Source organism: Sminthopsis crassicaudata, chromosome 4, assembly GCF_048593235.1.
Source record: "Sminthopsis crassicaudata isolate SCR6 chromosome 4, ASM4859323v1, whole genome shotgun sequence".
In the NCBI taxonomy this organism is placed as follows: domain Eukaryota; kingdom Metazoa; phylum Chordata; class Mammalia; order Dasyuromorphia; family Dasyuridae; genus Sminthopsis; species Sminthopsis crassicaudata.
Window position 1 is genome coordinate 100362762 of NC_133620.1, and position 12250 is coordinate 100375011.

Here is a 12250-nt window from a genome sequence, read left to right on the forward strand (position 1 = left end):
GGAGTTGAAATCTGACTTCAGATACTTATCGCTGTATGATTCTGGGCAAGTCACTTAATTTCTCCCTGCCCCAGTATTTTTATCTGTAAAATGGGGATGATAATAATAGCACCTACCTCCCAGGAATATTTTGAAAATTAAATGAGACAATATTTGTAAAGCATTTAGCACAGTGCCTGCCATGCGATGGTTGTTCGCATTATTCTCAAAGATCAAAATCACATCAGGGAGGTGATGCATGGAAGTGAATTGGATTGAAGTGAGGGAAGGCTTTGCAAAGTCACCTGCCTCACTTTCCCCTCCAGAGCCATCTGAATCCAGTGGCCAGATATAGATCAAGATGATTGGAGATGGCCCTGGATGCAGTGGGGTCTTTAACAGGTCTCAGTTTAACTGAGGCAAAGCTCATTCAGTGCTTAAAATTGAGGCAAAAAAAAAAAAAAAAAAAAAAAAAAGCCTCTTTTATCTAATAAAAACAAAAACAAAAACTATCAATTCTGAAATGGTAGACCCTAGGGGTTTTTAGCCAAAACAAAAACAATTGCTATTTACCTTCACTCTGAGCCAATCAGAGCCCAAACAAAGACCAACTAGGCTTGGCCTAGGACCAATTATTGGCCAATCAATGAGAAACAGAATGATTTGCGTTTAAGGGGTGATGTTGAAGAAAGAAGTTTAGCTCAATGTTGAAAAATTACCCATGCATATGTTTTGTAAATAAAAAGCTATAATTAAAAAAAAAAATTCAAGAAAAGAAAGAATTTTAGCAGTAACATAGTAGATGCTATATAAAAGCTTATTTCCTTCTTTTCTTCCTCAGCATTGCTAAAATAAGGATAAATGTAAATTAGATTAGGTTAAAAATATAGATTATACAAGTACTTGAAGTTGACCCAGCACAGTTCTTTGATGCAACTTAAGCTGAATCAAGAGGAATTGGATATACCTGTGCTAGGAGCTATATGCCATGTTGGTTTGATCATATCTGTTCTGCTTCAGCACACTGAACTTGAGGAGGGACATTGATCAGCTAGAGATGCTTGAGGAGCAGTCAGAGAAACCAGAAATGTTTATTCTAAGGGGTTCTCCTTTATCTGATGGCTGTCCTCAGATCTTGAAGGTCTTTTGTGTGAAAGAGAAGACTCATTCCCTTTGACATGATAGGGCCAAACCTGGGCCAGTGAATAGTTTACAGGGAAGTATATCACTAAGAATTTTTTAGAAACCCAACATGTCCCCAAAATGGAATGGACTGTCTTAAGAGCTTAATGAACTCTTGAGTTACTGGAAATATTCCAAGAAGAGGCTTCGTGAGCATCTGTCAAAACGAATAGGCTCATAAAATTTATAGCTAGAAGGACCCTTAGAGGTAAATGCTGGAGAAAAGATTCCTATGAATGCTTGAACTAAATGGTTCTTAAATTCCTTTCCATTTCTAAGATTTTTGAAACCCAGAGTTTAAGGCTGTTTGCATAAGATTCTCCTCCTTGGTAGAAAATGATTACTCCAAGGCCACCAGAGGGGCTGAATTGATTAACCAATTTCCATTAATGAGGAATATCTTATACAAATGAACTGGAGCCCTAGTTTAATTTTCATTATTCAAATCCCTGTATTATTGAATATGCAATCTTCCCTGTATTTCTTTCTTGTTTGTTTGTTGATGTTTTGCTTTATTTTATCTTTTCCTTTGCTATTCTCTTTTTGTTTTGATTAATAAGTATTTAATTTCTCTCCCTCCCACCTCCCAATTATTGGTTTTTGTCCTGGAAAAGGACCAAAATGACATTTTATTAAGAGTCCAGATACTTTGTAACAGTATCCAACTGTGGCTCAGAGCAATAAGAGCTAGTAACTGTACTACAGGTGCGACACAAATAGTCTCTGTGAACATTTGGGGTGGACCATCTTAACTTTGCACATCTTGTGTTTCTTCCCAGCTAATTCAATTCTGCTTTGTTCATAGAACATGCCTTCTCTGATGAATGCTGGGTGGTCCTGTGCCAGTGTATCCCAATCATACAATCAACTCTAAAGTTCTTGAGAGACCTTGAGAGTGAATTTGTATTGCTTTTTCTAACCATCTTGTGAGCACTTGTCCTGTGTGAGTTCTCCATAAAATAATTTTTTTTGGGGGGGTGGCAAATGTACATTTGGCATTCAAACAACATGCCCAACTCTCTGCAGTAGAGTTGGAATGCTTGGTAATTTAGTTCAAAAAAGGATGTTGGTCTCTGGTATCTTATCCATCCAGGTGATCTTCAGAATCTTCCTAAAATAATTCAAATGGAAGTGATTCAACTGGAGAAAAAAAAATTTTAAATCCTCTAGCAAATTTGCATAACCTAAGAATCAAAAAAAGAATTCTTTTGTTGGCCATATCCCTGCATCTTCAACCCATCAGCTGTCTTCCAGAATTGTAGTTGGTCATTGCATTGATCAGCACATAATAAGTGCTTAATAAATGCTTATTGATTTGACTTAAATCTTTGAAAGCTGCTTGTCTTTACTATGTTGTTTATAGTTTATCACTTCTATAAACAACTGAAGTAATAGGAAGCAAAATAGTGGACTTTCCACAGCCTTCTCCTACTACATCTAGAAAATGCACTAGCTGAAACCTGAAGGGAAATCCAGAAAAAGTCCAACCTAGACACACTGGGAGATCTGGAACAGCACTGGGAATTGGGATCAATCTGGGAGCACAGTGATCAGGAGAATACTTTAGTGCCCAGGAAGAAACTCTAACCACAGGGCAAGAGGAGACCCATTTCTGGGTATCTGCAGAACCAAATTACTGAGACAGCCACAAGTACCCACTACCCAGTTCCATGTGGAGGATCCAGGACAGAATGAGAAAGGAACCCCACAAACTGTAGTGGACTCAGCCAAGGAAAATCCCAGGTGAAGTACTGAAAAAGAAGGAAGTTCTCAAACCAACAGTAATTATGGCCAAGACCTCAAGGGCAAAACAGGGTCTCACAACTTCTAGCCTAGCCTACAGAAGGATAATCAGGCTGAGAATCCTGGGCCAAAGAGGAGCTTCCAATGCTAATGCTGTGAGTCACAACAACTTTCCACAAAAAGTCCAGCAGCAGTTTACTCTTGCTCAGACCCAAACCAGGTCTGGAACTTGCAGAGTTCACACCAGGGCAGTAGCACTCAACCTTTGCCCTGGATCAGAACACTTTGGAAACATTAAGGCCTTTGAGAATACTCAGTCTGTCCCTGAGATCTGAAATAACAACCTTCTGAGGCAGCTGGATGATTTAGCCAAGATAAGAAAAGATTTGAGTTGAAAGGTAACTTCAGAGACTCACTAGCTGTGTAACCCTGGGCAAATCACTTGCCTTAATTTACTCAACTGTATAATGGAGATAATAATAGCACTTACCTCACAGGATTGTTGTAAGGATCAGATGAGATATTATTTGTAAGGCTCAAAGCACAGTGATTGGCAGATAGTAGGCACTATATAAATACTTATCTACCCCACTCTTTCTGCTAACTCAAAACCCAAGAACTGGATTTACTCCAGACCTTCTTTCCAGAAATGCCTTAGAGACCCACTCTAAGGTCTGAAGTCAGGAAGCAGGCTAGAAGAATGGACAACCAAAATAACGGAGTCCCTCCATAATGATCTACTGTGGTATTAGGGATACTCAAGACACAGATGCAGAAGAGAATAACTCCAAAACATCTGCGAGCATTGCCTCAGGAGAAAAAAAAAAAAAAACAGTTCAAGCACAAACCCAACTAGAATTCCTAGGAAAGTTAAGGCGAGAATTTTTTAAAGTAGTTAAACATTTTTATAAATGGAATGAGAACACTTAAGGAAAAAATTAGAAAAGAAATGAGAACGATGGAAGAAATAGAAAGGGAATTAATAGATTGGTTAAGGAGTGTAAAACTGTGCAACAAACTCCCTGAAAATTTGAATAAATCAAAAAGAAGTCGAGTCAAAATTCTCTTCAGTTGTCTGTAAGGTGCTTGTTCTTTGGAAGCTTTAGATGAACCCTCACTTCAGCTCTCCACAGCTTCACTACTAACAAGTTTCTCCTCATTCATCTCCTGAAATGTCCATGTCTGAGCTCCCTTGCATCTTCTCTGCCCTCATCCTTCACGACCATGAGATTATGGTCATGGAGGATAAAATTAATGTCTTCATTAAAACAGCAGGTGTAAATGTTGAACCATTCTGGTCTGAATTATTTGCAAAGTTAACATTAGAAGTCTTATCTGCAACTTAACAGTTGGTGGACCTGTTCCAGCAGCTGGTGGTACTGCTCCTGCTAGCACAGCTGTCCCAGGTGAGGAAAATGAAGGAAGCAAAAAAAAAAAAAAAGAATCTAAGCAGTTGGATGATAACATTGACTAAATATTTTTGTAACACTAAATAAAAAGTTTGTCAACTAAAAAAAAAGAAAAGAAAAAGCCGTGAGACAATAAGAAATTCCAAAAGTCAAAAAGGCTGGGAGGAAAAAAAGTAAGGTATCTCATAACAAAAACAATTGGCCTGGAAAACAGACAGAAGAAAGAAAATTTTGGGATCATTAAACCATATGAAACTCATAATCAAAAAAAAAAAAAATCCCATTTCAAGAAATCTTAAAATTACCAAATTTCTTAGAACCAGAAAGGAAAATGGAAATAGACAGAATCCACTGTTGACTTCCTAAAAGGAAAACTCCCAGGAACAATAAAGCCAAAATCTAGAAATTACAGTTAAAAAAAAAAAAAAATTCTGTTAGCAGTCAAAATAAAAAGAATTCAAGTAGAGGAGCCAAAGTCAAGATCATCCATCATTTAGGAACCACTACTATAAAGCACTGGGGAATATGTTATTCCAAAAGGCAAAGGATATGCAAAAAGCTTACAGACAAAAAAATTTTGCATAGCAAAAGGATATGCAAAAAGCTTACAGACAAAAAAATTTTGCATAGCAAAACTTAAGTTTAAAGCTGTAGGGGAGAAAAATGAATCTTTAGTGAAATCAAGGACCTTAAATATTACTGGTAAAAATACCAGAGCTTCAGAGAAAATTTGAAACCCTATCCAAAAAAAAAAAAAAAAAAAAAAAAAGAAATTCTGAAATCCAAGCATAGAAGTGAAGAGAAACAAAGGTCAACATGAATGGGACAATGATAAAGGATTGAACAAGGATAAACTGCTCATATTCAAATATGATAAGATGATACATGTATTTACTCTTTTATTTATCTCAATAGTGTTTTATTTTCCCAATTAAATATAAAGATAGTTTTGAACATTCATGAGATTAAAACAAAAAAGGGTAAAATATATAAATAAATGTAAAATATAAATGTGTGTGTATGTATGTAAGCATATGTAGTGTTATAAGAAATATTGAAGGAATTACTTATCATCTAGAGTAAGGGTGGGGAAAAGGGAAGGAGAAAAAAATTTGGGGACATAAGGTTTTACAAGGGTGAATGTTAAAAACTATGCATATGTTTTGAAAATAAACTTTAAAAAAAAGAAATGTTAAAGGAAATAGATTCAGAGAAGTCTGATATGTGTTTATAAAATGTGTGTTAATATAAATAATGTATACGTATATATATATATATAATATATATATATAAAAAAAACTTGGAAACTGATTAAAATATACTGTCCATCTCCTGACAAAAGAGGCACTGAGAGCACAAACTGAGACATTTATTTTTAGATGTGGCAAATAAGAAATTTTGTTTTGCTTCAATGCACATTCTTTCTTTCTCAGTGAAGGTTAAGGAAGGGTAAAGGAAAGAGAAGTGAGAGAGAAGGCTGATTTTTGAAAATAAAAGTAAAATTTAATTTTACAAAAATTTTAAAATATTGTTACTATTCTATAAACTGTTCTGGTTCTGCTCACATCACTCTGCATCAGTTCTTACAAATTTCCCCAGTCATCTCTGGATCTATTCCTTTCAATATTTCTTACAGCACAACAGTATTCTCTTACATTTATATGCCATAACTTGTCAAGCCATTCCCTAATTGATGGGCATCCCTTAGTTTCCAGTTCTCTGCAACTATAAACATAGCTGCTGTGAATATTTTTGTACATCAGGGCCTCTCACCTTTTTGTTTGATCTATGAGGTAAAGACCTATTAGAGATATAATTGAAGTTAAGATTGTGTTCAGCTGTGTAAACAGCTTTTTATTCCTACACTTCTATAGCAAAAAATATTCATCTTTCTTGAAGCATTTATCTATCTCATCCAATTTTATATTATAGATTTGTGTATATACTTCATTTCCCCATGATACTGTTGTAATACTCGAGAAACTGAAGCAGACAATGATTGGTTTTTAATCTTTAATGTGGAGAATTTGGTCTAGTCGACTGAATGGGACTCATGTCCAAAGCATTTGGTGCAGATAAACTGAGGCAGGGAACTTATATAAAATTTTAGCTTACTAGGGTTTGCAAATAGAATACATAACCTGAGTATACAATCTTATAGGGAAAACAAAGGCAGATAAAGGGGGTGAGGACACTGGGTGAACAGCAAAACCATAATTCCAAGAAAGGATCATAACATAATCCTGACAGGGTAGGGGTCAAGATAAAAAGGTCCAGGGCAGGAGATAGCAAGGTGAGGGGCAATACAAGGTGAGGGGTAATACTCAAACAGAGGGGGAATTATGCCAGCAAGGATTGAGATGAGGCACCTGGAGTTTATGAAACAACGATATGTAAAAGTGATCTGAGCTACAAGGTTTTTCCTGACTCAGTTCTCCCAGTCCTTATGGCAGGGAAGGGGGGGTGGCTGTGACCCCAGTGCCCAACATTGTATGCTCTCTGATGGCAGCAAGCATATGTTATATTTTTTATACTAAGTATAGATTAATCAATGTTCATTAAATGAATGATTAAATGTATGAAATATTTCCTTTTTTTAGAAAGCTTTTTATTGACAGAACATATGCTAATTTTTCTACATTGACCCTTGCAAAACCTTGGGTTCCAAAATTTCCCCTCCTTCCCCCCACCCCTTTCCCTAGATGACAAGCAATCCAATATGTGTTACATATGTTAAATCCAATATATATAAACATATTTATACAATTATCTTACTGCATAAAAAAAATCAGATCAAAAAGAAAAGAAAATGAGTAAGAAAACACAATGCAAGCAAACAAATGAGTGAGAATGCTATGTTGTGATCCACACTCAATTCCCATTATCCTCTCTCTGGTTTTAGATGACTCTCTTCATCACAAGATCATTGGAACTGTCCTGAATCATCTCATTGTTGAAGAGAGCCCCGTCCATCAGAGTTGATCTTCTTATAGTGTTGTTGTTGCTGTGTACAGTGATCTCCTGGTTCTGTTCATTCACTCAGCATCAGTTCATGTAAGTCTCTCCAGGTCTCTCTGAAATCGTCCTCCTGATCATTTCTTATAGATCGATAGTATTTCATAACATTCATATACCATAACTTATTCAGCCATTCTCCAGAAGATAGCCATCCACTCAGTTTCCAGTTTCTGGCCACTATAAAGAGGGGTGCCACAAAGATTTTTGCACATGTGGATCCCTTTCCTTCCTTTATGATTTCTTTGGGATATAAGCCCAGTAGAAACACTGCTGGGTCAAAGGGTGCACAGTTTGATAACTTTTTGAGTAGAGTTTCAAACTGCTCTCCTGAATGGTTGGATCCGTTCACAACTCCACCAACAATGTATCAATGTCTCAGTTTTCCCACATCCCCTCCAACATTCATCATCCCTTCCTGTTATCTTAGCCAATCTGAGAGGTGTATAGTGGTATCTCAGAGTTATCTTAAATTTGCATTTTTCTGATCAATAATGATTTGGAGCACCTTTTCATATGGCTAGAAACGGTTTTAATTTCTTCATTTGAAAATTGTTCATATCCTTTGCTCATTTATCAATTGGAGAATGGCTTGAATTCTTATAAATTTGAGTAAATTCTTTAGCTATTTTAGAAATGGGGTCTTTATCAGAACTCTTAAATATAAATATATATATATATATATATATATTTTTTTTTTTTCCCCCCAATTTGTTGCTTCCCTTTTAATCTTATCTGCATTAGTTTTGCTTGTACAGAAACCTTTTAACTTAATATAATCAAAATTATCTATCTGGTGTTCAGTAATGAGTTCCAGTTCTCCTTTGGTCACAAATTCTTTCTCCACAGATCTAAGAGGTAAACTATCCTATGTTCTTCTAATTTGTTTATAATATCACTCTTTATGTCCAAATCATGAACCCATTTCGACCTTATCTTGTTATATGATGTTAGGTGTGGGTCAATGCCTAGTTTCTGCCAATGTATGAAATATTTCAAATGCCTTTCAAAAACTTTGCCCTAGACCTCAGTTTTTGGAACTTAGATCTGTCCCTGAGATCACACACCTGCCCAGTGATTACTAGGATAGTAGTCACAAAACAAACAAAAAAAAAATTTTAAAGAAATAGAAAGAGGGGCAGGAACATAGCAGGGGAATTTGGGTAGTATAAAACCAAAAGTTGTTAGTAAAATTTTATTTAAAAAAGAAAAGAAACAAAAACAATCCATTAGTTGGGGAAGAAGGTTTAAGAAGGAATTAGGGAGACATGAACAAGAATCACATTTCAAGAAAGCCTGGACAGGTTAAAATCTGTATTGGTGAGATCACCATCAGTGAGACAAGAATTTATGGAAGAATCTAAAAAATGGATGCTAATTTTTTAAATGTATAAGCAATTCTTATTTGAATAAGAAATGATACACATGAAGAATTCAAAGAAGCATGAAAAAAATTTACATTTTTAAAATTTTTACATTACATTTTACATTAACATTTACAAGGTTAAATACACAAACTTTTTTTTTCTCAATAGTATTTTATTTTTCCAAATATACATAATTTCCAGAGTTCATTTTTGTAAGACTTTGTGTTCTAAATTGTTCCCTCTCCTTCCCTTACCTCTCCCCTCCTCAACACAGCAAACAATCTGATAGAGGTTAAACATGTAAGGTCTTTTTAAACATATTTCTGTCATTTGTCATGTAGTACAAGAAAAATAAGACCAAAAGAGAAAAAAAAACCAAAAACACACACACACAAAAAGGGAAAGCAAGCAAACAAACAAACAAACAAAAAAAAAGGTGAAAATACTATGCTTTGATCTATATTCAGTCTTCATAGTTTTTTATCTTGATGTGGATGGAATTTTCCATCCTAATTCTTTTGGAATTGTCTTGAATCACTGCATTGCTGAGAAGAGCCAAGTAATGGATGCTACTTGTGACAAATGATAGTTTTTTCCTCAAGAGATTGGAAACAAGATAGAGTATAGTCAAACCCTAGTTAGTTTGTTGAAATTAAATAAATTCAGTTTTTAAGAGTTTTGATTCACTTTATATTTTACAAGATCCTATAATTTTCCAAGCTTTTCCTCAACAATTGAATTGCTATGGATGAAAAAAAAGGCCAGTGCTCTAAGGATGAGTCAGAATTTTTTAACTTAGCTGGCTTTTTGGGCAGGGCTACACTATCTTTGGAAACTGGGAGTCAGTTTTATCCTTAGAGGGAAATCAGAAGATAGTCCCAGAATAATAGAATTAGAGGAGAAGAGATCTTAGGTTCACCTAGTCCAACTGCCTCAACTTTGCAGACAAGGAAATTGAAGTTAAATACCTTGTCAGAATCACACAGCTAATAAGAGACAAGATTTCAACTCATATGGTCCTAATTCCAAACCCAAGCAAAATCTCCTGAGGTGGATGGAGGTACCTTATGGGAAATACAGGAACCTGCTTCTGGGAGAAGGCATTCTGAATTTCCTTACCCCATAGGTAGAAGCAGACTTTCCTTCTACTTTAAAACCACCAGATTGGGACAGTCTCTCTTTCTGGCTGTGTCTAAGGGATGGAGGTTCTGTTCCTCCATTGTACAAGATTTGAGCCAATGGCAGAAAGACCCATTTCACACTAAAAGAACTGAAAACCCTATGAAGGTTGAAATGTAACTAATGTAACTTTTAATGCCTTTTGATTCTTTCTCTTAGTTAGATTTTACTAATTTTTTTTTTTTTTGGAATATACCTCCAACTTAACCCAACTCTCTTAGATATTTAACAAATATTAAACATATAATAGACAATCCTTAGCCATATGAATATGTTACACTATTGAGTATATCAGGAAAGGCTAAGATTAGATAGTCAATACTCAATCCTTCTTCCTTCTCTGAGAGTCATTTTTTTAAAAGCATGTAGCTAACTACTGTACTGCCGGAGAAACTGAGCAAGATAGAGATTAAAGAGTATTCAATACAGAATTTATTAAATGGAGAGATTTACTCGGACCAATGAATCCATGGTTGTTCCTAGGGCTGAAGGAGACTATCCTCTCAAAGAATCCAGCACCAATGTCAGATACACAAGATTCTTTATAAGGTAACAAGAACAATGACATAATGGAGGAGATATCTAGGATGACATAAAGGGAGGTACTGGAGAGGCTCCTGATATTCTAATGATGTCTAAAATGGATAAAGACCTTTACCCCATCAAACATTAAGAGGGAATATATATAGCCTAAGGTTTAAGATATAAAACCTTTATCCTAACATTAAAAGACATAGGAAATTGGGGAAACTGGTGTAGTTTCTTGGCTAATTCTATCCTACCCCCATCTCACTAGTTTATATTGAATTGGATGTCCTTAAATTTACTGGACTATGAGTTGCTGGTTATGCTTTAACTTTGAAATCCCTTATTCTGTTGAATTCCCCTGGCAGACTCAGTTTTCTCAGAAACAACCAGAAGTCAGACACCAGGCAGTCTCTCTGATCTGTTTTTCCACTCCTGTAACCCCAGTTCCTTAATTAGTATTTCAGGGTTCTCAGAGAACCTTGCAGCAGTTTGATATCGGGGCTCTAAAGTTTGGGGTTGTTTGCCTTGGTCTAACTGTGCATACACTGCTCAGAAATCTGGATCCTAGTAGCAGCTCCTGTTCCATTGAGGGGACAGGTAGAGCTACTGCAGGCCTCATTTTCCTCCTAAGACTTGGGGTGCCCCTCTTAGGATGGGCAGCAAATTTAGAACTGTCTTGAACCCTGCTGCTCTATAAGCAGAGGCTGAGTTAACTGCACAAATGACCACAGACCTAACTCACAGTGAACTGTCCATATGCTCCCCAACTGCTGAGGACCTGATATGATTGCAATGAGGAGCTTTGTGTATTGCTGATTAACTCGGGTTATCAGGGAGAGACTTGCCCTTGCCATAAGTCCTTGCGTTGTAGCTTTATTTTGGTTTTTATTTGGTCTATTTACTTCACATAGGGTTGGTCAAAATTATGGGGCTAAGACCTTCTAGAGGAAGGTAATTCAAAGATTTGAATAGTTAGGAGAGAGAGAGTGTGGAATGTTGTGCCACAGTTCTCTTTTATTATCCTGACCCAGTTTCCCTAATTATCCTATTTAGTTTCTCTGCCTCAGGTTCCCTCTTAATGTCTGATGGGATAAAGGTCTTTATCCATTTTAGACATCATTAGAATATCAGGAGCCTCTCCAGTTCCTCCCATTATGTTATCCTAGGTGCTTCCCTCCCATTAGGTCAGCCCCATCCAGGTACCTCCCCCATTTTGTCATTGTTCTTGTTATCCTATAAAGCAGTGGCCCTCAAACTTTTTTTTTTTTAATTAATTTTATAATTATACATTTTTTTTCAAACTTTTAAAGTAGGGGGCCAATTCACTGTCCCTCAGACTGTTGGAGGGCCGGACTATAGTAAAAACAAAAGCTCTGCTCCTCAGCCCATTGCCATAACCAGCAGGCAGTATAAACATCCTCAGTGAGTTGCATCTGGCCCCCTGGTAGTTTGAGAACCCCTGCATAAAGAATCTGGTGTATCTGACATTGAGGCTGGATTTTTTGAAATGATAGTCTTGTTCAGCCCTGGGACCAAACATGATCCATTGGTCCCAGTAAATCTCTACATTCAATAAATTCTGTATTGAATACTGTCTAATCTGTCTTGCTCAGTTTCTTCGGCATTATACTACATATTAGCAATACACTGTCCTTCACTTTATCTTCCTTTTTTCTATTACTTTACTAAGTTTCTATAAGACAAAATTATTAAAAATGCACATAGCTCTGAACCCACTAATTCCTAAATTCAGAATTAAGGTTCTCTTTAAATTTTATGGTATTGAAGAGGTAAAATAGACACCAGAAGTGATAAATATGAGATGATTTGGGGAGAGTAATTGGTTGG

The 12250-nt window shown here is 36.1% G+C and overlaps 1 protein-coding gene across 1 annotated transcript in view; it reads left to right on the forward strand.

Moving 5' to 3' along the window:
- The first annotated feature begins 7348 nt into the window (after positions 1-7348).
- The window catches only part of MDM4 (MDM4 regulator of p53), a 92853-nt gene continuing 87951 nt past the window's right edge, over positions 7349-12250 (forward strand). The window contains exon 1 of the mRNA XM_074308917.1: positions 7349-7367. The gene's annotated coding sequence lies outside the window, so the exon portion shown is untranslated. The remainder of the gene's footprint in view (positions 7368-12250) is intronic.